Consider the following 25,581-nt stretch of genomic DNA (forward strand, 5'->3'; position numbering starts at 1 on the left):
ATCACACGGGCTGCTGGATTAGGGCTGCCATGGGCTTGTTTGGATGTGCACTGTTGGAGAGCACGCAGCAGAGGTAACAGAATTCAGTTATGGTTTTTAATTCTGTAAATTAAGCTTAAAATGAAAAGAAAATGACCAGTCAGTAGGCTAGGATCAAAATGTAGGTCCAGGCTCTGTACACAAAGGGAAAGTGTGAGACTTGGAAAATAAACTTTTATTTTGCAATCTCTTGTCCCCACCAACTTTTAATATGTAACTGTTTCGATCTGCTTCCAGATCAGTGTCCCTTTGTAAACACATGTGAAATTTGAGTACAAAGAGACGAACAGCAATGCATCACTTAGCTGCATCAATATTTTATGCAGTTGATCATGTAAGAATCAGAAGCAGATTTAGCCTTCTCTGTGGACTGTAGGGACTAAGGTTCTGTTGACCACATTTCCACTTCACAAACAGAGCTATCCAACCAAGACTTGTTTACAAACTGGAAATGTGCTCAAACACACTGTCCCTGATATTTTGTTTGCTCTTCTAGGCTGACAAATTGCTAACTTTAGAGTTATTTCTACAATACTAGATACATATATAATTAGGAAAATAGAAGAAACAAAGTCGTGATAGGGAAACATCTCTGATGATATCTGATCATTAGAAATTGCTATTTGGGGGGATAAAACACAAGAAATATAATAATTTCTATAATATTTTCCAATATTTACTAATTTTAAAGTAAGACATAGGTTTCATGTTTATATGCACTTCACTTTATTTATTTCACTATAATAAGGGACTTAGAAATCAAGATCCAAATGTCAGTAGCCAGAATTATTGAAAATGGTCTAAGCCAAAAGAGAGGCGAAGCTAGGATTTGCAAATTTCTTTTATTTATTTCTCCCCATTCTATACTTATAACAACCACTAAAGAGAGTCATGGGTTATATTCTCCTCACTTTATAAATAAGGAGCAAAAGCTTTAGAACAATTGTATGCATAGCAAAAACAACACTGCACTACAAGTCCCACCAACTGAACCTCTATTTAATTATAATGTCTTTGGTAATCCAGTTAATTCCTGTATGCTTCTGTTTTCTCATCTGTAAACTCTGGAGCAGGAATTTATTTTGAAATCTATGAGGTGCTGAAATTTTTAAAAAGTGATAGTTTCTTGACAGACCCAGGATCACATTATAGTCACTGGTAGAATGGGAGTAGTACCCAGCCCTCCAGAGTTTGACCATTATCCAGATGATGAAACATTTCTGAAATTAAAAGCTGAGCTGCAAAAAATATATAGTTCTTTGCTTTGATCTTTCATTCCAAGTCATTGGAAACATGCAAAACTCACAATCTAACTTGAAGACAAATAATTCTATGAAAAGAGACAAATTTTGTTCATTTAGCAAAAATCACTAAAAGAACTAATTTAATAATTCTTGGATAAAGTTAATGTGTACAGGAAATGGTACCATAATAATTTTTTTATAAGTATTGCCCTGATTAAAACTCACTCAATATATGGACCCAACTAATAAACATTTCTAGAGAAAATCATAGAACTGAGATATACTGAGTTGAATAGTGTCTCCCCAAAATTCATGCCTACCTAGAACCAGTGAAGGTGGCCTTCTTTGGAAAGAGAGTCTCTGTACAGGTAATCAAGTTAACATTTACTGATGAAGTCTTATTATCCCACAAGTATTATGCAAAATGTAACTGATTTAATTACAAAGATTTTGTACTTTCTAACATGTAAAGCACCACATTATATAGTATATATCACATCTTTTTGTGTCCATGCATAATTACTAGTTAAAATATTCCAAAATTATTTCCCCAAACTTACAAACTTTACAACTGCTTTTTTTTTCAGAGATGGCATTTGATAATTAGATACAAGGAATGATCACTGCAGATGGCTAAGCTTTATAAGTAAGCCTCTGTTCTGCTAGTGATTGGACAATTCCAGAAGATAGCAATTCCATCTGATTGTGCTTAGAAGGGCTACGGCTTTTAGTGCATACACCAGCAGTACATTGGCCCCTTTGCTGTCGCTGAGACAAAATTACTGGAACATCCTTTATATTCTAATTATTTCTCCTCTTTCCCAAGATTACTCATTTGTCACTGTTTAAGGCTCTGGCAGGTGATCCATATTCAACTTTCTCCTATAAAATCTGATCGCGAAATTATAGTGTTACTTTTTTCTTGGTCCTTATACTCCTTTTAGGATTGAGAAAGGAAAAGATTTTTGTTGAATAAATTACATGGAGACAGTCCACTAGGTGTTTTGCGTATTTATCTCACTAAATCTTCCTAAAACAATCCTTCAAGGAAGGTATGGAGACTGGCGCTGAGGGGTCTTCAGATCCTCAGTCTAGTCGTGACTGCTGAGCACAGTTCTGCTTACTTCTAAAGTTCAGACTCTTTTCACTCTACTCCCTGGGAATGGCTTTAATAACAAACAAACACCATTTTTAAAATGAAATGTATTAGGTAGATAGGAGGCCTTCCCCTGGCTGAGTGTATACTTTGATAATATGCTTGGTTTCACATCAGTACTATCAGTCGATCTTCAAAATAGTGTTCCCCTATTTTCTATAAATGTGGTTTTATTCCAGAAGGACACCTCTCAACGTTTTGAAAGTAAACTAATGTTCAGGGCTTTATCTCAGCATATTGTTGAAATGTCTTGTTTATATGTCAGTTTTCTTATACTGCTTCATACAGAACACAAAAAACAATTGTTGATTTTTTATTTTTTCCTGGTTGACATACCCTTTACACAGAAAAGAATCCTAACTTTCAACTCCATTGACCCTATGTAAACTCTTCAAGTTCAAAACTGATTTTAAGTTTGACACTTTCTATTGCCTGCAATAGAAAGGTGAGGGAAATCTAAGATTAGACCTTCAAGTGTGGGAAAGAAAGATGTAATTGATAGAAAACAGGAGATGTGTGCCCCCAGCTCACTTCTACTGCAAAATGAAAACTACCATTTTGGACAGAGATCTTTTTAAAGACTGAAGAATACTGAAGAAAAAACTTTTAAGACTGTGATGAAAGTCCTCTTATATATTTAACATGTTGACTAATTTATATACATCTATATATCCCTTAATGTAGAATTGGAACACATGATCTGAATATGAAACAAAATAATTGAAATCTGAAGTTTTCCAGAAAAATTTAAAGTTACATTTACAGAAGAATGAATAGTGTTTCCTAATTTAAGGAACAAGAATACTTCATAGTGTGGGAACTTGTTACAATTACATAATAATTTCTGCATTTACTTCTTAACCTTCTCTATCTCCCTTAAGAGTACACAGACATACAATGCTTTTTCTCTCTGTCGAAGAAGGTACTACAATTTCTAAAGCTGCCCATTGAGTGTTTCTGAGCCATAGTCAAAAGCTATTTCAAAATGAGGACAGATTTCTTTTCCCCCTGGGGACAGACAGCATGATGCTTCCTCAGCCCTGCATTCTAAGCCTTTTGTCCCTCAGATCTTGTTCAATCCTAGGTATAAAAAGATACTTCTTCCACTCTTAAAATGCTGACAGCAATCAAGGTGGGAGTACATCCATTTTTTATTCATTTCATGTTAAATTAAATCATCTGTAGTTTTTTAACAATGAATTTGGCCATACACTTAAAGAGAAACAAAATGAGTCCATTGGAAAAGAGACAACTACAAAATTGTTCTGATATGGGTCAAGAACTGGTCATTGTGAGTATAGTTGAATGTAATTATGACATACCTTCGTAAAATCCTGGCATTGTCTCCACTCTCATCAAAGAGTGTGCATAGAGGATGCTTTAGATACCAGTGGTTACAGCCATTTCATCTGCCTGACCCATCACTGTGTTTTCTCAAGGCTGGCTTGAGAAAACCAGCTCCCCCTCCATCGTATTTGCATCTGTTAGAGTAAAACAACAATGCATTCAGTTATTGTTGCAGAATTTTCCCAATATAGTGCCTTTTTCATATTCTCATAGAGTTTGAACAACCTGCAGATGAATTCTCACAACATCGCTTCAGACTTCCCACGTGGATTCAAACACAATATGCAATTATGTCATTTATATCAATACAGAGAAACCAAGAAAGGTTAATGTTCCAAAGCTTTTAACGGAGTTCTTTCTGCATCATACCATTTTATTTCTCTGTGAGAAAAAAAAATGCTGTTACAGATGGTAATAAAAGAACTGAACCAAATAGGCCTGGATCATATTAGTGATATTGAGTCAAGCCTTGGCCCTCGGAAATATCCCTAACTTGCTACAATACAAGCACCCATGAAGCTACCAACATTCTTCTTCACTGTGTTTGGATTTTCTACCTATTTAACTTCCAGGATGGGATGGGGAGAGGGAGAAGGGAAGTAGTACATTTTGCATGCAAATCATTTGCTTTATAAAGAACAGCAGTGTTGGGAGCGGCTGGGCCCGTGAGCTATGGCCGCTGAGCCTGCACTTCCGGAGCCTGTGCTCCGCAACGGGAGAGGTCACAACAGTGAGAGGCCCGTGTACCGCAAAAAAAAAAAAAAAGAACAGCAGTGTTGATAAGTTTCAAAACTTTCTAATATTAATCCCATTTTGAAATGAAAATAAGAAAAAATATTTTAATAACTCATCTTGACTTAACCATTATATTAGTGTTTTGGGGATGTGTCTATGTGTCTGTGTGTGAATTTTTTATTGGAGTCACATGGCCATTGTAGATTTCTCTCCCCAGGACCAAGATTCCAGTTTGCTGCTTAGAAAAGGCTTGAGTTTTGCCAAGAGCAAATGCATAAACATTCCTATAGCATTACTGCTGTTCCCTGCCTGTCAACTGCCATACCAGGGCCCTGGCAAGGATAAGACTTCACACAAGGGAAGGCCAAGCAAACTTGTGGGTTTAGCAGAAGCCAGGGACTTACACAAGGACAGCTGTCAATGAGATACCAAGTTATGCAGCAGGAAGAAACATGGATCTAAGATGAGAGATGAAAATGGTACAGATGAACTTATTGGCAAAGCAGAAATAGAGTCACAGATGTAGAGAACAAACTTATGGTTACCAAGCGGGTGAGGGAGGGATGGGATGAATTGGGAGACTGGGATTGACATATATACACTACCAAAGGTAAAACCGATAGCTAGTGGGAAGCAGCCACATAGCACAGGGAGATCAGCTCGGTGCTTTGTGACCACCTAGAGGGGTGGGATAGGAAGGGTGGGAGGGAGACACAAGAGGGAGGAGGTACGGGGATATATGTATATGTATAGCTGATTCACTTTGTTATACAGCAGAAACTAACACACCATTGTAAAGCAATTATACTCCAATAAAGATGTTTAAAAGAAAGAAAAAGATCTCAGCAGCAGAGATGGAGAGAACACTTGGGGCTATATCTAGGCACAGAGAGACTTGAAGTCAAGGGTAGGAATCCAGAAAATTAAACATGGTACCCTCTTTAGCACAAAAAAGAAATGAACTATCTATGAAAAGACGTGGAGGAGTGGTGATTTTTTTGAAACGTATATAAAAAAATCACTGTGCTGTGTACCAGGAACTAACGGAGTGTTGTAGGTCAATTATACTTCAGAAACAAACTCACAGAAAAAGAGACTGGATTTGTGAGGTAGGGTGTAAAGGGAGAGGGAACTGGATGAAGGTGGTCAAAAGGGACAAACTCTCAGTTATAAGATAAATAAGCACTAGGGATGTCATGTACAACATGATATATAGAATGAACACGGCTGTATGTTCTATATGACAGCTGTTAAGAGAGTAAATCCTAAGGGTTCTCATCACAAGGAAAAAGTCTTTTTTTCTATTTCTTTAATTTTGCATCTATATGAGATGATGGAGTTTCACTAAACTTATTGTGGTCATCAGTTCATGAGGTATATAAGTCAACGCATTGTGCTGAGACTTATCCAGAGCTATCTGTTGATTATATTGCAATAAAACTGGAAGGAAAAAAAAAAAAAAAGACACCATTGAGAAAATGAAAAGACCACTCAGAGAATGGGAGAAAACATGTGTAAGCCATATATTTGATAAGGGACTTATATCCAAGACATAAAAAAAACCTTACAACACAACAACAAAATGACAAATAACCCAATTAAAAATGGGCAAATGATTTGAAGAGACATTTGTCCAAAGAAAATATACAAATAGCCAATAAGCATGAAAAGATGCTAAACATTAGTCATTTGGGAAATGTAAACCAAAACCACAATGTCAGATACCAAACCAAAATCAAAAAGTCAGATACTATATGTGTTGCTCAGGTTGTGGAAAAACTGGAGCCTTCATATATTACTGTTGTAAATGTAAAATCATGCAGCTGCTTTAGGAAACAGTTTGAGAATTCCTCAAAGATTAAATCCAGAGATACCATATGACACAAACATTTTACTCCCAAATATATATCACAAGAGAATTAAAAACGTCTTCACACAAAATCTTGTACAGAAGTGTTCATAGCAGTCTTATTCATAATAGCCAAAAGGCAGAAACAATCCAAATGTTCATCAACTGATGAATGGATAAAGAAATGTGGTAGAGCTACACATTCGAATATTATTCAGACATAGAAAGGAATGAACTTCTGATACATACAGCACAGATGAACCATGAAAACGCTATGCTAAGTGAAAGAAGCCAGTCACAAAAGGTCACATATGTATTGACCCTTTGTATGAAATGTCCAGAATAGGCAAATCCATAGAGACTGAAAGTGAATTAGTGGTTGCCAGGGACTGGGGGAAGGAGGATGGGGGAATGACTGCTAATGGGTACCGGGTTTCTTTTGGGGGTGATGTAAATGTTCTAGGATTAGATAGTGGTGATTGAGGCACAATTTTGTGAATATACTGAAAAAAACACTGAATTGTAAGCCTTAAAAGGTTGAGCTTTATGATATGTGAATTATGTTTCAATAAAGCTGTTTTGTTTATCAAATGGATTAAAGATCTAAATGTATTAAGACCTGAAACCATAAAACTCCTAGAAAAGAACATAGGCACGACATTCTTTGATACAAATTGTAGCAATATATATTTTTTGATCTGTCTCTTAAGGCAAAAGAAATAAAAGCAAAAATAAACAAATGGGACCTAATTAAACTTAAAACCTTTTGCACAGCAAAGGAAAACATCAACAAGATGAAAAGACAACCTATGGTTTGGGAGAAAATATTTGCAAATAATATGATTGACCAGGGGTTAACATCCAAAGTATGTAAACAGCTCGTACAAGTCCATACTGAAAAAAACAATCAAAAAATGGGCAGAAGACCTGAATAGACATTTTTCCAAAGACATACAGATGGCTACCAGGCACATGAAAAGATGTTCAACATCACTAACTATTAGAGAAATGCAAATCGAATCAACAATGAGATATTACCTCACATCTGTCATAATGGCCATAATTAAAAAGTCTACATATGTTGGCAAGGCTGTAGAGAAAAGGGAACCCTTGTACACTGTTGGTGGGAATGTAAATTGGTGCAGCCACTATGGAAAATGGTATGGAAGTTCTTCAAAAAACTAAAAATAGAACTACCGCATGATCTGGCAATTCCACTCCTGGGTATATATCTAGAAAAAACAAAAACACGAATTTGAAAAGATACATGCATCCCAACGTTCATAGCAGCACAGCCATTTGCGGCAACATGGATGGACCTAGAAAATATTGTGCTTAGTGAAATAAATCAGAGAAAGACAAATTCTGTATGATATCACTTATATGTACAATCTAAAAACTAATGCAAATGAATGTATATGTAAAATAAAAACAGACTCAGAGATATAGAATACAAACTTGTGGTTACCAAGGGGAGAAGGAAGGGAGGAGAGACTAATTAAGAGTATTGGGTTAATAGATACAAACTCTGTCTCTCTCTCTCTCTATGTGAGGACACAGTGAGAAGGAGGCCCTTTGAAAGCCAGGAAGAGAGCTTTCACCAGAACCCAACCATACTAGCACAGTGATCTCAGATTTGCAGTATCCAAAACAGTGGGAAAATAAATCTTCGTTCAAGTCACCCAGTCTAAGGTATTTTGTTATGGCAGCCTTAGCCAACGAAAACAGGTGATATCTTTCAGGTCCCACTTCTCCTGAATGAATGTTCCTAAAGACTAATCTAAATGGGGTGGGAGGTGGGGAAACATAACCACTGCTTCCATTTAATCAGGTATGTTTGTCCAATAGGCATCGCTATCCAGACAGAGAGCATAGTTTTTGTGAAGGGAGGGGGAGGACTGAGTGGTGCCTGAGTTGGGGTTAGGGGGTTCAATTCCATGGTTAGGTTAGGATTTCCCTTCTTGGAGGGAAGTTCCATTACCTATAAGGTTATAACCGACTTTCTATTAAAAGTGAGAATTAGGGTAGAAGGGTGGGAAATTAGGTAGGGAAACACCCTAGATCTCCTGATGTGGTGCTTCCCTTGCCTGGGGCTAAATGCCCTGACAAGCTTAGTATAAATGGATGGATAGCTCTGCCTTAAAAGAGAAAGTTCTTGTTGTTTGGTCCCCCATTTATAACACAAACAAAGTAGTATTTTTATATTTAAATGTAAAAACAAAAAAAATTATATATATGGGTGTGCAAATAAATGTGTGTTTTTTCCTCAGGGAGAAAATACCTTTCTGGTCATTGGGGAGTCAAATTTGAGATGAGAGGACTGGTTAGAAATAAGGATCTCCTTTTGAGTGTGGGGAGGGGGTGGGAGAGGCAGTGCTTGAAAAGTTGGCTGTTTGGGGCTATTATTCCCTCACCAACACTTCAGGGCTTCTCTGTGCCCTGCCCACACTTCTGGGGAGGCTGACAATGGTTAGTTAACAGATGGAAGCCTGTGCTAGCAATAGCAGTCACCTGAGCCCCAGAGCTTTGGTTTAAAAGACACACATGAACACACAGGGGTTTGGAAATATGAGTTGTCGGGTCAACTTGAGCATGTTACTGGGGTTATTTTCTGGTGGGACTAGCATGTCACTAAAGCAGGCCTTTTGATAGACTAAAAAAAAGTGTTTTTTAAAGCAAAACAAGTTTAGATTTTAATCATATTTGTAGGGTTTCTAAGTCTTTGTTTTACAGAATTGCTTGTTTGCTTCAGCTGTCTCCTTCCCATCTCTGCTCTTGGAGGAAATGGGAACAGGACTGGAGTCAAAACACTTGTAATTTTGTAACCTGGTGCCTATTCTCTGAGTGTGAAATATTCCCTTCCTTTGTTAAGATTCTTGAGGAGTTATTTTTTTTTCTTTTATAATAAAAACAAACCCCACCTTCGTCCGTACATTTCCCCTACTATTTCTGGCTGGTTTTGTGTTGCTGCGGCAGGCGGGCTGTGGTTTTCTCTTACCATGGCAACTTCTAATTGCCGTGTACAGTATGTTCAGAGTTAGGTAACTCCTCCCTTATTGTAAACAAACTGTGTTAAAAGCCCAGAGCAGCTCTTATAAATCAACCTAACATTTCATAAATAAATAAATTAAATTAAATTCGTATGTGGCAGATCTTGACCAAACTCTTCAATCACTGCCAAAGACAAGAAAACGTATTTAGATATCTACAATCCAGCTTGCTTTGGGAACAAGTACTATGTTACTCTGAATGAATACCTATTCTTCAGTATAAAAGATGTGAAAAATCTTGAAGAATATAAAAGAAACTAAGGTGGTGAGTGTACCCACAAGTCCCCTCGGCCCTTCTCTGCTAAGTGACAATGCAAAGGAAAATAGAGGAAATACGGATAAATATGATGCTTTATTTGTTTTTAAAACCCTGTCATCACTTCAAAGAAGAGTTGCCCTCCGGCTTTTCTACTCTTGTATTTGCTGAATAATTCTGCACTCATCATAGCCATTTCCCACTTATTCTGACTCTTATTTCCAGAGTAACTCAGCCTTGTCGTCAATCTACATTCACAAGTTGCCTTAGTGGTTTTTTTTTTGCTCTTCCCTCAAGGGATAATGATCAGAATCTGGTGACGTGACCCAGGCAATTGCACACTGAAGCTTAGTGAAGGGTCAGCGATAAAGGTTTCCCCAGCCCTTCCTGGCCCTCTGGTCAGGGGCTGAGTGTGGAGGTGTGGGCTCACAGTCCTGCCTCCGTGAAGCAACCTGTATGTACAAAGTAATAAGATCAATCCCTCTGCTTCTGCTAGTTGCAGTAAGAAAATGAAGCTCTGAAAATTCTTTTTGGATGTGATGCTGAAGATGCAAAGAACAATAATAGAAGCTAAAATTTTCTATTTCAATTTCAATTAGAGGAGAATCTCAACATTCCCATAGGCATTAAAAGAAGGAAATCTGAGGACACCCTAGGAGAGAAGGAAGAGTGGGAAAAATAACATTCAGGGGCAAAGGCAGAAGTTAGAAATTATCTTGACCCCTAGGGTTAGCCTCTGTGGACCTCATGTTACTAAAGTGTCCCCACAGTGAACTGGCTGCCATGTCCTCCCAGCCCTGCATCAGCCTGCATTCTGTCTTCCCAAGATATCCTGTTCTAGAGGCAACCAGTCCTCCCCGGTACTACAGCTCATTAGAATGACTACTTGTACTAGGGCCATGTATCGAGGGCCTACTAAGTGCTACACACATTTTCTCATTTAATACTTAGAGCAAACTTCAGAGAAGTCCTTACTCTGACTTTTTTATTCAGGACATGGATTCAGAGCCGGTAACTAAGTTGACTAAGGTCACAAGACCAGCAAGGATGAGAGATGGAATTTTACCCCATACTTCTAGAACTATAGCCTATTTAGCCAGAAGTATGTGGTGCTATGCTGGGATTATAACTAGTAAGCAATTTGACACGTTATTTTATATTAAAATAAGCATGCATGGCTACCTTATATAACAATACCAATTTTGTAAGGATTTTAAAATAAGATGTGGGACTTCAAAGAAACTTCTAGGTGTATTAGACCACCATGGGCTCTGTCCCAGGTCCTCTTTCAGTTTCATTCTCCTATGTTGTTGGATTGAAAAGTGTGGAGTATGTTCCTTCCATGCGACTACTTTGACAACAGAGTTTCAGCTTTTCTAAATAAATTTTCTGAGGAAAAATGGAAGAAAGCATGACAAATAAAAATGCAAAAGCTTTCACGTAGGAGAATAATTTAAAATGTAGAGCTTTTGTGTTTTGGTTGACAGAAACACCAAGTTCTCACTTCATTCCTGTCTCATTGGGCACTAGACAAGACTACAAGGCCAGCCAGCCGGATGTGGGTTTGAGTTGCCATTGTGCTTATCTCAGAGGCTTTCTCGGGTTCTCCCCACAACCTCCTTCCTTGCCCCCTTTCAGGGATGAGCCCCATATCTGGCCCAGGCTCTGCTCCACTTCAGCTCCACAGCCATCCTGGCCCGAGGAAACACCAAATATCCCTACGACAAGCCACTGTACTCTACCTCTACAGAGGACTTCGCCATCTGAAAGCCAGGGACACGGGCTTGCAGATGCCACCCCCATGATGCTTTCTTGTTACAGCTACCCTAGCACATAACTCACCCCTTTCCACCTTCTTCATTCCTTTGAACCATAACTACTGTCCCCACCACTATTTGAAAATTAGCTCACCTTCCAGCCTAAAAGAGCTTGAGAAGCTGGTCTCCTGAGCATTCCAATGGCTTCAAAGTCGGCTGACATCACCTAATCAGAGTGACTATCTCTTGACACTCTGGACCAGGCTATCACTACCTAGCAGGAGTGTTTTACCAAAGTAGGAAAATTTGGCAACTATAGCTGAGAAATCATAGGGTTTTACCCTAGGTTTTCATAATCGAGAAACCAAGTAAAAGCCTATCATATAGAGTAGACATAGAGTTTTTAAAATGGAGACAAGATCTGGGAACACATGTCTGAGCCACGTGTCTCCAGAGGCACCGTCTCCTTTACCTGTTTTTCTGTTCTATCCACTGGGCTCCCATCAAAGTCTCCAATCACTGAAACAGATCTTAAGGCAGTTTACAGGAAACGATGAATGAACTGTGAGCCCAAACATCCCTCCCCAAATTAGAACTTACTGACTCAAATGAATCTGCTGTCGGTGAAGTAGGTGGAAGAGCTCCCCGTGCACGCAGACAGGCTCTACTCCATTTCCATCACCACCTTGCAAACTAGCAAGGCCGGCAGCAAAATTCATGAAATCACATGGCCGAATGCCATTCACCTGCTGTCCTACCTTTCGAAAAAGCCTTCATTCCCGTCAGTAACAGTGAAAGCAGTCTTTCAGTACCAAAGAATATATTTTTAAAACTATAGTGGAAAGTATCCAAATACAGAAGTTTTCTACCCCGCTTTTCCCTATTTTTGCTATGCAGCAAATTCTATAATGAAAAACTGGAAAGAAATAACTCTTCATTGTCCCCATCCCTTTCCAAATGAATTTGCAAATCTTCTGGTCTGCCCTTCAGTCAAAATTTTTCTAGTTTGGAAAGCCTGCAAGATGTGACCCAAATTCACCCCATTCTGCCTCCAATCACAAAAGCATAATACCCTTTCATTTTTTAAACGAACATGACTTTGGAGTAGAAGTTCTTTATTTTGATACAAATCTCATTCTGCAAGAAAACATGAATAGTCAATATTTCCTCATGTATCATGCTGTTCATCTACAATAACCAATTTATTCAGAGATTTATTACCTTACCCCAGCCTACGGCTTAGCACTGACAAAGCTGATAAGAAATTCACCGAAACTCCAACCCTTTGGGTTAGGTAAAAAAGGTACACGTAAAGATGTGCAATAGCTATCTTTTTATGTTACTGGAGATAGAATCACAGTGTGTTGAAACTGACAGAGCCACCTTACGGAGCCAAGTGTTGCCAAACCTGGCTGCGGGTCTCCTGGGCTCCCACTTAGGAATGCTTCTGTTAAACAGAAACTGTATGTATGAAAATGCTAAGTCCTTCATATCTTTGACAAGTATGTGTCAGTGTTAAGTTACCATTAAATGCAAATTTGATCGTGCTTAAAATCGTGCTTAAAGCTAATATCACAGCATCAATTAGACTTCTGTATGCTTTTAGGAGGCTGAATAATTGCATTCTCTTCAAAGCTACCTTGTGATATGTATAAAACAGAAATTTCATCAAGTTTAACTAATCACAACACAAGTCAAATTCCATTCCCTATATGTAGATAAAGTCATCCCACTGTTGTTTATTTACTTGGTTCCTTTTTCCTCTGAAGAATTCTGGTCCCTGAAATCAACAGTAACTGATTTCTCCTGCAGTCATGCTTTATTTACCAGGCATGAGAAACTTTGGAAAAAGGGAGGATTGCCCATCTTTTAAACTATACTTTCAAACCTTAACATTTTTAATAACATAATCTTACAAATATACTTTATACATTTCAGTTACTCAAAGAGCATGCATTATTCAATTAGATTTGAAGCCTCTCCTCCTTCACTCTGCAAGGTTTGTAAAACAAGTATTTTCACTGAACAGAGGGAAAAAAATGAAAGCTCAAAGAAGTTAAATGACTTTCAAAGTTACTTATCTTGTAAGTGGAAGACACAATATCAGAATCTTCAGACTCCACAAAAAGTGTTCTTTTCATCAATAAAGGCTTTTAAAAATATACTTAGCTCTCTGCTTTATAAAATAGAAGGTTCTCAAAATATTTTTAAATTTTCTTGATGAATCAAAAATTTATGAACAACTGACAAACTGAACTACACAGCAATATATTGCTATTTTCTGCTCTTTGAAGTATGAAAGATTGCTTTCCCCAACACTGTATAATTCCAGAATGCTGTGCTGTTCTAATTGGTGAGCTTTAGTCTTAAATTGGCACTAAGAATCCCTAGAGGGTTACTGAGTTATGCAGAACCTAACTTGCCCTTACACTAAGTGTCCTCAGAATATTGTAGTGTTTGAATGGGTGTTTCTCTGTCTCTCCTCATTGTTATCTGGGGACACTCTCACCACTGATCACATGTCAGCAAGTTGTCCCACTACCATTTTTAATCCCCAAAGGTACTTCCAGTATCATCTTTTTCTGCTGTCCCTATTTTTCTCTGTCTCTGTCTTCTTTAGCCTTGCTAAGACTTAAGTCATTACATTTAACATCCAGTGAGAGTGTTCCTTTCTTCAGTTTGATAAATTATTACATTGCATTCCCTATTGCCTTTTTATCTTTGTATCTGTGACTCTTTTCAGCAATTTTTATCACTGTTCACACTTAGAATATATATATATTTAATTTTGAGATTTGAATTTGTGCTTGCTTAAAATTGTGGTTACAAATAAGTGGAGATATTGCTGTTGTAAATAGAACAAATTATTCCAAACATATAATCCTTAAATTGCTTTTGAATTAATAAAATGAAATAAAGTGATAACTCTCAGTGGTAGATAAAGTAACCCAAGAATATTTGTATACATTTGGTTCCTGAGTGAAGACTGTGGAACATCTCTAGTGGAATAATGGGATCATGGAATGTTATGGTGTAGAGAGCCTTAGTGACCATCTGAATTAGGCCCTGAAGTTCTCAACCTCTTTTTCTGAATCCACAAATACGATAATTCTCACAAATATTCCCAAGTTTATTCCTGGCACATAAGCTACACATCTATCCTTTTTTTCCTCCTACTCAAAATTAGCATATAGGAATGAAAATTATTGTGAATGATATTATTCTAGGGATAGCTACCCTAAAATAAAATGTCAATCCTTGGCAAATTTGGCACTTTATGTACGATTAGAAACAAATTAATCTCAAAACACCTCACATAGACTTTGATATAGCTAAGTGTTCGACATGAGAGTCCAAGTCTTTATGCAGAAACTGGGTTCCAGAGAGGAAGAGTGTCTTATCTAAGGTCACACAGTAGGTGGTAGTAGTGCTAAGGTTGGAGACCACCTCTTCGAGTCTACTGCTGTTCAGAACATATCATGCTGCCTCACAATTAAAATTTAAGACCATGATCTATTAAAACACTGAAGAAAGAAAACACTGAATAAAGACAGTACAATGATTTTCAAACTGCACTATAATATTGGAGCAGAATATTATTTTTCTGCACAATGTAAGCCATAATAATTGTTTAAAAGTATTAATAGTGATAAGTTAACAGCCAGTGAAAAATTTCTACCACAGAAAAATTACCTAAAGGACAAAAAAAAAATTCCACAAAAAACTCTTTAAGTGTGACTAGTTAGCACATTTGCTATCATAAACATCCTATTTCTATGCCATATTAGTAAGAAAAGGTTCCAAAGCAATAGCATCGTAATAATCAATAAATATGTATGTGATGCAAGAGGTAATTTTGATACTGAACAAAGTAGTTTCCAGTAAGCTTGTATCTACATGCCCAAAATAGCAGATGGAAAAAAAAACTGTCTTCTTGCAGACTGCTGCCTTCTTGCTGTAGACAGAGGGAGATGGAGAGGGACAGAGACAGGGACAGGGAGGGAGAGAGGTTGAGAGAGAGTGCACTCTGGGTCTCTTCTTATAAGGGCACTAATTACATCATAAGGCCTCCCCACCCTCGTGGCCTCATCTAAACCTAATTACACCTCCTAATAGCATTACATTGGGGGTTAGAGCTTTGACGTATGAATTTTGGGGGAACAAACATACAGTCCATAACAAGATCAAAGTGTTAGGTTTTGTGATTTAATGGCAGAAGTAGATTTTTATCACCAGGTAATAATCAGCATACTTACAGTACCTTTATATATATATATATATATATATATATATATATATATATACACATACATACATACGTATATATTCAAAAACACTACTTATAATTCAATAGAATGTGCCTTACAGGCGATTTTAATTCTGTTAGGCTATCTGCAGACAAACTGCTTGTCAGATACATGAAATATCTATCTCATCTATTTCTCACACAGTTCACTTACCTGCAGTGATAAACCTTATTCCACATATTCTTTGGGGGTGAAAAAATCACATTCTACTCTTCGCTTGATCCTGAAACACCTCCTCTATGCTCTGTTGCCCTTTATGGGTGACGATGCAGATTATATATACATATATCACATCATAAAACAAGATATACTTGACTTGAAACCATTCTGGCATCAAAGCAGTGTTTAATGCTGCTCATTTATCTGCTCTTTTGACATAGGATAGACAAATCCTCTAAATAAGCCCAGCCCCCTTTTAAAGTGCAGCAAACCAGTACACCACTGGAAAACAACTAGGACAAATCAACAAAATTGGCGTTGCCAATAAGAACTGTGTGATTCATCTTGAACAAAGATCCTGAAGGGAAAGAAAAAAAATTGACAGAGTCACAGACTGCAATGGTGGTTTGAATTGCACCCTCACCTAGCAAAGAAAAAAACAATCTTTAGACATGCAAATAAACATTTTCTCCAAAAGTGAAAGGCAAATTTTGTAGAGATAGTTGAAGGTGAATGATTAAACAATTTTTGTAAAAGCAGATTATTTTTTGGCAAGCTTTTTCTCTTGGTGCACGTTAGGAAATTCAGCATGCATTTAGTATAAACAGATTTAAATGTACTATGATTTGAAGTCTTAAATGTGCAGCTAAAATATTTAATGCTTCCCAGTCTATATATGTCAAGCACTTTGAACTTACAGACAACCATCAACAAATAATCATTAGCAATTCATCTGGTGGAAAAAAAAAGGAAAAGAAAGGAAAACACCTAGACTGTTCAATGTCTTAAAGACATGAATCTATTTTAGAAAGAGTTGAGGCCAACTGAGGATGTTAAATAAATGGTAAGAAAATGTCTCAATTAAAATGTTTTGTTCCAAAGTTCAGCAGAATAGATTTTATTCTTTATTAGCTTAGTATTCTATTAACTTGTGTTAATCTGATTACAAAAAAACCAAAACCCTAACCATAAAAGCCTGCATAAAAGCTGAGAAATTTAGTTATATATAAAGTAATTTGAAGAATATTGACCAAAAAGGACATGTTAGAAAATAAATATTCCTTTATTCAAAACACCTTTGAATTCCGAATTCTAAACAATTTAAAAACTCAGTACCTTAATCAAATTTGAGTAGCAGTTCTAATATTTATTAGATATATATAATATTATATGTATAATACTCTAATAATACAGGGTATTTTAAAGGTATGAATTTTATAATTATTTTCAAATATATTCAAAACTAAAATATCAATTAACCCCATATTGAGTCTACTTTTAGTCATTAAATTCATTTCTTGTATATTATACTTAAGTTCATGAATTATTAATGTTTTATTTCTAAAATATTTAAGAAACTAATTTCAGAGTCGTTCAAAGATCATTCAACTCCAGGTTTATTAATCTGTACCTTTAAGAGGAGAATATTTCTAAGCAAAACAGGACAAACTTAGCCCCTGCCCACTTGTCTAAAATTAATTTAGATTTTAGGAATTGGTATTGGCGTGGTTTTATTTCCAAGAGTGTAAACTCCAAGATGGTATTTTTGTCTGTTTTGCTCACTATTATATCTTTAGCATCTAGAATAATGTTGAGCCCATGATGGGTACTAAAGTCTTTGTTGAATGTTGAATAAATATATTGTATTCCCAGCTCTACTCCTGGAGAGAGTCTGTTATCCTTTTCTTTGGAAGACAAAGGCTTGCAGCAGAGAAGTTCTGCAATTTGACTTTTTTCATATGGTCCAGACTTGTCTTGGTCTCAAAGTTAGTATTTTCTCCAGTAATTGCATGCTGTTATTTTCAGAAATAAGATTTTAGTATACGATGTTGCTTTTTTTTTTTTTTTTTTTTTTGCGGTACGCGGGCCTCTCACTGTTGTGGCCTCTCCCGCTGCGGAGCACAGACTCCGGACGCGCAGGCTCAGCGGCCATGGCTCACGGGCCCAGCCGCTCCGCGGCATGTGGGATCTTCTCGGACCGGGGCACGAACCCGTGTTCCCTGTATCGGCAGGCGGACTCCCAACCACTGCGCCACCAGGGAAGTCCTACGATGTTGCTTTTAATCACGTTGAAGTGCAGGATCTTTTAGAATGCATAAAGTCACTTGGGTATACTTAAAGAAAAAAGCTCCTTGCTAAAACTTCCTCCTCAAGAAAGTTAACTGGCTAAGTGCAAATGTTCCAATTTATTCAGTGTAACCAGGAGACTGATGTGACTGAAATTTTGTGACTGAAATTTTAAAAATGTTCCAAGGATTAGCATTTCAAAAAGACGTATTACTAAATCCTTTTTTTTTTTAACTCCTCAGGCTCAATTTACTTTGAGAACATTTCTCAAACATTAGTAGAAATAAAATATTTCAAAAGATAAAATAAAGAAAATCACAAAGATTAGAAAGAGTTACTTTTTTTTTTTTTTAGCATATCCACTGACAGAAGTTAATAAGTAAAACACTGCTTGGAGTTCATCTCCTTTGAGGCAATATATTTCAGAACTCATATAAGAGAGATCACATTGCACATTTTGTTATCTATTACCCAGAAACAATCCATCATTTTTTATTTCCCAGAAACTATGTTTAGAGATACTGTATACATTCTTTAGCCTGACTTGTAGTCCTGGATCTCTGTTAGATGACACCTAAAATATGTTACGGGAATGTCTTTACACTTACTGCTTCCTTTTAATCTTTTTAAAACTCTGTTTTGTGCTTTAAGAAAATTCATTCTCCTTGTTAAAAAATGCAAACGTTAACGAAATATGTGAGGTAGAAATTGAAAATACCCAAGCCTCAAAATTAATAACTATTAACAGGTAATGAACATGCTTCCTAATTTCTTTTACTCCGCATATACTAAAATGTGTGTGTTGTGTGTTCAGACAGACAGCTATGTATGTATATTTTTACAAAAATGTAATCATACCAAATATATTGCGTACACACTATATTATGTACTATATTGTGTGCTTTTTGGCCTGACAACATATCTTGTAAACCTTCCCATGTCATTACAAGTGGATAAATCTCATTTTGTGAAACAGCACCTACTATTTTATAACAATACTATAAAATATCAATATTTATTTAATACCAGACTGATATGTAAGTTTTCCTTTTTTTTCCCCTTCTTACAAGTGAACACTTTTTTTTTCTTTGCAGCACGCAGGCCTCTCACCGCTGCGGCCTCTCCCGCCGCGGAGCAACAGGCTCCGGACGCGCAGGCCCAGCGGCCATGGCCCACGGGCCCAGCCGTTCCGTGGCATGTGGGACCCTCCCGGACCGGGGCACGAACCCACGTCCCCCGCATCGGCAGGCGGACTCCCAACCACTCCACCACCAGGGAAGCCCCACTTTTTTTTTTAATATATATATTTTTAAATGTATTTATTTATTTATTTATGGCTGTGCTGCATCTTCGTTGCTGCACCCGGGCTTTCTCTAGTTGCGGCGAATGGAGGCTACTCTTTGTTGCGGTGCACGGGCTCCTCGTTGCAGTGGCTTCTCCTGTTGCAGAGCACGGGCTCCAGGCACATGGGCTAGTTGTGGCTCACTGGCTCAGTAGTTGTGGAATGTGGGCTCAGTAGCTCCACAGCATGTGGGATCTTCCCAGACCAGAGCTCAAACCCGTGTCCCCTGCATTGGCAGGTGGATTCTTAACCACTGCGCCACAAGGGAAGTCCCACAAGTGAACACTCTTGCATTTAGATCTTTCTTGTGTGTTTCTGTAAGATGAGTTTTCTAGAAATGGAATTTCTGGGTCAAAGGGTATATATAATAGCCAAATTTCTCTAGAAAAAGATGGTATCAATTGACTCTTTCACCAGTATGAATGAGAACATATTTCACTTCACATTTGCCAGCATTAAGTATTAATATTTTTAATACTTGAAAATATTTTAGGTGATAAATATCAAATTTTAATTTGCATTTTAATTATTGCTAAATTTACTGGGTAGTTAATGTAGTTTATTTCTTTGTGGATTATTTAAGTTGTTTATTTTCTAGTTTGGTTGTGAGATATATATATGTATATATATTGCCATAGAGATGGTTTGTGTCATGCTTAGTAAGATCTTCCTTATATACAAATATATACAACATAAACAGGTGGGAGAGTAGCCTCAAAATATTTAGCACTATCCCAACTTGAGTTTAGATTTATGCACTAAAATGGTAGAGATAGATGGATGATAGATAGGTAAGAGCTAATGCTATATATTCCATGCAACTGGTATGCCTATACTAGTATGTACAAACAATATCAATTCTGCACCTATGTTTTCTTTTATTTCTTTCATGGTTTAAATTTTTACATTTTTTATCCACATGAAATGTATTTAGTATAAGGAGTGAGGTAGGGATTATAACCTGACCTCCCAAAAGGATAATTATTCTATTATCATTTATTTATTACATAATTCATTTTAATCCCATGATATGAAATACATCTTTGTTTTGTATAAATTGTACAGATATTTCAGGGTGAGAGTGTTTCAGAAAGACAAAGCAGCAGCAAGGAAGCCAGTGTGGTGGGAGAGGTGTCAGCTACAGCAAGAGGAGCAGGAAATGGGAGGACTCATGTCATGTAGGACCTCCTGAGCCATTCTGTATCTGAAGAATTTTTTACTGATTTCCTTTGCTTTGTTGGTTTACTTGTTGATAGCTAGGAATCGGTATAGATTTTTAAAAATCTCCCAGTTGATCTCATTCTTACTTGCTCATTGAATTGTCTTTTCTTTTCAGATCAATTTTGATCATTTATATTTTTAAAAAACACCTACCTTATCCAGGACTTTTCCCTAATTCATTAATATGGAAAGGTGCAAAGAAATCTCTTAACATTTGAAGTATGTATTTCCCCTCAATTAATAGAATATTGCTTTTTTTCATTGCTATTTATGCTTTGCTTTCCCTTTTTTCCCCTTTGTTGAGGTATCTAGGAGCTTAGCTTTTTCAAGAGGATTTTTTCATGAAGACAGCTCTTTGATTTATCTATGCCACTGCTTTCCTTTTTTTCTAATTTGTTAATTTATATTTTTATTTTAACAATTATTTTTCTCTGTATTATTTGAGTATATTTTTATTTTCCTAATTTTTTGAGTTTGACATTTAAGGGATTCATTTTTATTGTTTTGTGTTTAATAAGTTAAATGTTTAATGCTTGGTATTTTCCTCTGAGTACATTCTTAGCCATATCCTAGAGCTTTTGATTTATAATGTAGTATCTTTATTTCCTAGAAATTCTACAATTGTTTTGTTTTGATATTTTCTTTAATTATGTTGATATTTTGTTTGATCTAAGAATTGAATTGTGAGCCGAACAGAAATTATTTTTAAAAATTTTTTAAAAAAGAAATGAATTGTGCAGGAGGAGAGAGGTTTGGCTGTATGTCTGGGTTTTTTTTTGTTTGTTTGTTTTAATGTTTTCAGTTTTTCCTGGTTTCTTTTTTTTACTATAACCTCCTGCTTTATGGCTCTTTGTCCAAAATGTGGGGTTTTTTTTTACTGCTTTTATTTCTTAAATCTTTAGTTTTTATATTTGTGTTCTGAGATTCTTTTAAAAATTTTAATAGGTACATTTACACTTAATAGTAAATCTGAATTTAATATTTAAAATTTATTCAAATACTTTTTCCCTGAACTGATAAAAATCATAGAATAAGCCGAAATCACTACTTTTCATTCATAAAATAAACTGAAATCACAACTTGGCTTTAATGGATTGATCTGATCAATGCAAATCCAACTGAGCCCCAACAATGTGTCAGGTATGGAAATGATTTTATGAATGAGAAAGTTGTAGGCGATTACCAAAAAAAAGAAGACAGAGGGCCACACACAAAGTCTGCTGAGAGAACACAGGAGGGAGAAATTAATTCTGAGAGAAGGATAAATGAAGGCAGTAGGGAATTATCGCCTTTCCTAACAGGGTCTCCAATATATATTGCTCAACATGTCAGCCCACGACTGAGATCAGAAAAGACAAGGATTGCCTATATGTATATGCATGTATATGTGTGTGTATATATATATAGTCTCAAAATAGCATGAAGTCTGTGCTGTAGATGTCATGGTTTGGATCATAAACCCATGAAATATCTCATTACACATCTTCCAATGATGATTTTCTGGCAAGATATACTAATCTATTTCGCAGATAATAGCAACCCCCTACCTTGCTTCAACCCACACAATTGAAAAAGATATGTCTTAAGGGAATTTATATTTGAAAGTATGAATCTCCGGGGCCATACTAAAAGCTAGTGAGACAAAAAAGACCATCAGAAAGAAAAAATAGGTTTTATAAAACAAAATGGGACATTTCTCTTATTATTAACACATGCCAACATGCCATGGAACTCTAGGGATTGTAGTGCTCAGGTGCAGAATAGCGAGCCTTGATTTGGTAATGGAAAATTCCATGAAGGGTCCAATAATATGTTATGCTTCATTAATATAAGAATTTTTACATTTATACTGTGATTTTCACCCTTCATTATCCTAAAATGCTTTATTAACTAAAGCCACTATGAAGAAAATCTCACCACCACCGTGGGACAAGCTCCTTGTGATATGTTTTTATTATTATTATTATTATTATTTTTTTTTTTTTTGCGGTACGCGGGCCTCTCACTGTTGTGGCCTCTCCCGTTGCGGAGCACAGGCTCCGGACGCGCAGGCTCAGCGGCCATGGCTCACGGGCCCAGCCGCTCCGCGGCATGTGGGATCCTCCCGGACCGGGGCACAAACCTGCGTCCCCTGAATCGGCAGGCGGACTCTCAACCACTGCGCCACCAGGGAAGCCCCCTGTGATATGTTTTTAAATTAAAATATCAAAAACAATTTTGTTTAAGGAAGGAAGAACAAAATGATGCCTAAATAGAAATTTCATAAATACCTAAAGCCAGCAAATCTTAGCACCATCACATTTTAAGTTTAGATTTATACAGTCATTTATTTTCACTGAGAGTTAGGACAAAGGGCAGGACTGAAGTGATGGTTTAAGGGTGGATTTCGACATCTACCCTGCTGCTTGGCAAAATCCTTGAGCGACAGTCTCTGGAAGACCAGATGTAAAAATGCTACATGACACTTCATACAATCTCTGTATGAGCAGTGATACAGAGTGATGAGCAACTCTTTAGTCTGCCCATTCCCCTGCCCCTGAGAAGTATGATTTAATTCTCCCCAGCCCCCTTCTCTTCTACCAAAGTTTTCTCTGATGCTCCTCACAGAAGAAATGTGGATAGATAACAGATAACAGCAGAGTCCTCTGCCTTCCCCTGGGCATGCTAGCAAAGGGGAGATCTCTCACCTCCAGCAGAAACATACACTCCATGAACTGAGGTTGCTCTTCCGTATTCTTGTTCTGAGCAGTCAGAGTTAGGGAGTCACACCAGTGCTCTTGGTTTAGGCTTCACTGAAGAATGCATGGGCTATTTCCCAAGGTGTCTTCCCTGGGATAGAAGAAGCAGCATCAGCCATAACAGGTTGTCAGGGAAGCTGATGGCCGGTGGTTAGCAGTGGCAGGGGAAAGTGGTCAGAAGGAATGAATTGAGTCTCCTTGCCCTGACAGGGTCACTGTGATCACATCACCTCTCCAGGCTTCTCTTTTGAAGCAGGATAATATATAAAATGCTTTTTAGAGAAAGCAAATGTAAATTTTTATTCATCAAAAAAGCAGAAGATCAGACTTGATCTTAAAAGCCCTCTACTGCCACAGAGCTCTAATTCTTCCAGACTTTGGGTGGGTTCTGTCCAGTGTGGTATCTAACACATACTTCCTCAGAACCAAAAACTATTTCCTATGTTGACTTTTCTAACAGTGTAGGAGTATGAGCTCTTAAGCTTATGAGTTGGGTGACCTTGGCAAATTGCCTAATCACTTCTTGCCTACATGTCCCCACTTGTAAATGGGGAAAATAATCATCCTTACTGCATAGGTTTACAAGGAAAGTGCTTAGAGTAGTAATTCACATATAGAACGTACTTTACATAAACTGTTATTGTTAATGTCAGGTTATACAAGGTATAATCAGATACACAGTTTTGAAAATACAAAGCAACAAACTATAAAAAATAATTACAAATCAAAATAACTACCCAGCAATGCTTTACAAATTTACATATTTAAAAGCAAGATGCCTGGCATTTTATCGTAACCATTTCCCTTAATATAATGGGAGCCTTTTCTCCTATCATTAATATTTTCAAAAATGGTTTTATTACAGTCTTTCATATGAGGATATATTGTGATATAGTTAAATGCCCCTATTTAAGAAACAGACTGTTTCCAATCTACTACTTGAAAAATGCTAGGATAAATGTTCTTGTATACAAATATTGGACTAAATTATTGCTGTTTATTTCCTCAGGATATATTCTATGAATGAGATTTCTTGGTCAACAGAAATTATCATCCTCAGGGTTCTCTATACATAGCTCCCAACTGCTTTCCCAAAGGGCTGTCCTAATTTGGGGTGTGAGGGTCCTTATCAAACTGCATCCTATTCAGCATTGAATATTTACCTTCATGTAATCTTTGTCAATTTGATACATAAAAACTGTATAAAACTAATATGTTAATTTGAATGTGTTTGCTTACAGTGAGATTAAACTTTGTCTTCTCATAGTTAAGTAAGTTTTGTATTTCTTCTGTAAATTATCTGTTCATGTTTTTTGACCACCATTTTTTATTATAGTATTTATGTTTTACTATGTATTGTTTTATTATATAACCCTTGGTCATATTTCGATAAAGTTTTCCTCACAATTGCTATTCACTCTTACTTTTGTTTCCAGTGATACTTTAGTTATTCAACAGGTATTTATTGAGTACCACCTATGTGCTGATCACTGCTCCCAGCTCTGGAGAAACAAGACAATATTTTCTACAAAGCAAATAGGATAGAGAAGTCCTTGATTTCACAAAACTTACAGTCTGGTCTGGGAAATAGATGTTAACCAAGAAAACAAGTAAGTAAATAATATAATAAATAATATTATAAAAGTGACGTTCAAATGGCATGTGTCACTTTCACCTGCCAGAATACCACAATATAAGATATGTTATTAATTATAAAGTCTAGGCAGTGTTTCTCAGAATAGAAAAACTAGAGGGGTTTTTCCTTGACAGTTTACAGGATAATAAAAGCCTTCCTTTTCTTCTTAAAAGAAGGTTCTCAGCTCTAGCTGCTCTTAGAAGCACCAGCTTTTTAAATTCCCATGCCTGCCCACCCTTCTACCCCATGAATTGGTCTTGGGTGAGGGCTGGGCATTGCTATTTTTTTAAGCTTGCCAGGCAAGTCTAATGTGAATTCAGTGTTGAGAATAAAGGGTTGAGGAAGCACTTACTAGTGCCTTCCTGCTCTCTCAGCTTGAATACAAAGAGACCAAGACCTGGCTTTTATGTTAAAACTAAAGGCACTAAACTAGGTCACCTTGGGACAGTGCTGAGAGACACAACTCTCTTCATTCCTGAGTGAAATCCAGATGACTGGAAATCAGTCCTCAAATCGTCTGCTAATAGTTAAAGGGAAAGACTTTGAGAGTATGACTAATCCCATAACTGAAGATAAAACTAAGAGACATACGGGGCAGTGTGAAGGGAAAACTGAACAGCGAGGAGAGGTATATATACAGCACAGAAGGCTGTATTAGTCAGGATAGAAGTATATTAC

Source organism: Aethalodelphis obliquidens, unplaced genomic scaffold (assembly GCF_003676395.1).
Source record: "Aethalodelphis obliquidens isolate GAN/ISIS:26980383/991018 unplaced genomic scaffold, ASM367639v1 scaffold3, whole genome shotgun sequence".
Classification (NCBI taxonomy): domain Eukaryota; kingdom Metazoa; phylum Chordata; class Mammalia; order Artiodactyla; family Delphinidae; genus Aethalodelphis; species Aethalodelphis obliquidens.